Source organism: Nuphar pumila, chromosome 7, assembly GCF_984573655.1.
Source record: "Nuphar pumila chromosome 7, dmNupPumi1.hap1.1, whole genome shotgun sequence".
NCBI classification, from domain to species: domain Eukaryota; kingdom Viridiplantae; phylum Streptophyta; class Magnoliopsida; order Nymphaeales; family Nymphaeaceae; genus Nuphar; species Nuphar pumila.
The window spans coordinates 4747367-4749298 of record NC_143255.1 but is presented as its reverse complement, the minus strand read 5'-3'; the positions used below and the strand labels follow the sequence as shown (position 1 = coordinate 4749298).

Below are 1932 nucleotides of genomic sequence, written 5' to 3'. Positions count from 1 at the left end.
TTTCTTCAAAATTATATTAACTAGAAAACTGCCTTTGGAATTGATCTGCCAAGATTTTAAAACGTGTCTGATTCCGTCTATTGTGCTTTCTGGTCTGGGTTTCTAGTTTTCATCACCTAGAATAAATTTAATTCATTTTAGGGCTTGGAAAACCAACAACTGCATAGACATTCTTTATTTGGAAGAAGTATGATGCATGTTTAATATATCAGCAAGCTTCAGATATGTTCCAACTTGCAGATGAATGTGAATCAATTGTAAGAAAAAGGGGATCACGATATTATTCATTAGATCTCATTCGTGATTTTTTTTTAACTAAAACCAATGTCATTACATATCCATCAGGTGCTAGGAGCTTAATAGAAACAACTTTCTTTCTTATGCTATAACATTGTTTAATTTGCTTTCACGATAATCAAACCTGGTTAGCATGGAAAGAAATTTGACTGTAGGCAGTGTGGCACATCGTACTTTCTCTTCTTCAACAAGCTGTCTCTTCGTTTTTTCTGGTATACGTGCCTTCCATTTGAATCTACTATATTTACTGGTGAAATGTATTTGCCAAATACCTGTAAAAAATGCCTCCCTTAACATGTTTCTTATTTCTTTTCTTTTCTTTTCTACAGCGCAACCAAAATCTATTCCAGGAATAAACTTCATGAGAATCTTGTCAGGTAAATCATCCTACCATTTGGTTTAGATAATGATGTGAGGTTGTTTGCTCAGACTTTTTTATTTTGTTTGTAGAGGCAAAACTTGCAGAAACTCCTTCATTCTGCATTTTGATTTTTTTTTACCTTTTCATTTTGCAGAGGATGAAGATGCCTTTGATGTGTTATACTGCATATCATTTGTAATGATGGACGCACAATGGCTTGCTATGCGTGCTTCCTACATGGAATTCAACGTATGAACTATACCTTCGCGAGAGAGTTTTTTTTTTAATAAGCAAGCTGATGAGAGAGAGAGATGCTAAACTGTTGCTGTACTATTTCTTTCTCAGGAGGTTTTACAAGCTACCCGGATTCAGTTGGAGAGGGAATTATCATTAGAAGATGTGCATCGCATTCGGGATCTACCAGCACATAACCTATTGTGCCTGTAAAATGTTGTATCAAAAACACCATTGTAAAATTAAATCAGTTTAGACACATTTTATCTGATCGCCAACCTCATACAGAAGATGCAAGATATCTATGCACTGATTTTCTCCTTCAGCTCTTTCCTCCTGTTGGTACGACATAAACTGCATATAAAAAGAGAAGAGAACTATAGTGGAGTTTTACAAGGAGATTGCAGGAACAGGGTATGGTCAATGTTGCACCTCTTGGGCGACCCAAACTGACTGTTTCTCCTTACAATTAAAAAGATGGGATTCTATTAAAAGAAAAATTGCATGATAACATGGACACTGCATAGTATGTGCATTAGGCAATATGTGAGACAAGCTCAAAAATATTTTGGATATTAGAAGAAAAACCAAAGTGAAAATATAAGAACCGACCAAATTGGTGATGGCTTAGTCAACAGGATGATGATAACAAAGAGCTTGAATAAGGAAGGTAAGTGGTGAAGATGACAGAAGGCCTTCCCGTTCAGTCCTACGCACGGCGTCAAGCAGAACATCTACCATTTCCCCACCAAACCTCACCAACCATAGGCACAGGAAGGCACCCCACAAGCCCGCTACAGCCATCAATACTTCCATTCCCAGTCCCATTTCTTTCCTCCACCACCAAAACCATGGACAAACCATGGACAACCTGGCAAGGCTACATCTCCAATTCTCACTGTGTTTTGGAAGCACCAAAAAGTATTTCTTTCCCTACATAAAATCTTGTGGGCTAGTGATAGTTGGAAAACAGGTTATATATCCTCTGCTGTGTCTATGTACTAGCTAAGGCTTTCTAAACGACCATTCTTACCATCTGG

The 1932-nt window shown here is 37.5% G+C and overlaps 1 long non-coding RNA gene across 1 annotated transcript; it reads left to right on the top strand.

Moving 5' to 3' along the window:
- Positions 1–543: 543 nt before the first annotated feature.
- On the top strand, positions 544–1170 carry LOC149830938 (uncharacterized). Its single transcript, XR_016432973.1, has 3 exons — positions 544–674; positions 813–907; positions 1004–1170. It is a non-coding gene; the product is annotated as an uncharacterized LOC149830938 (long non-coding RNA).
- The last annotated feature ends 762 nt before the right edge of the window (positions 1171–1932 follow it).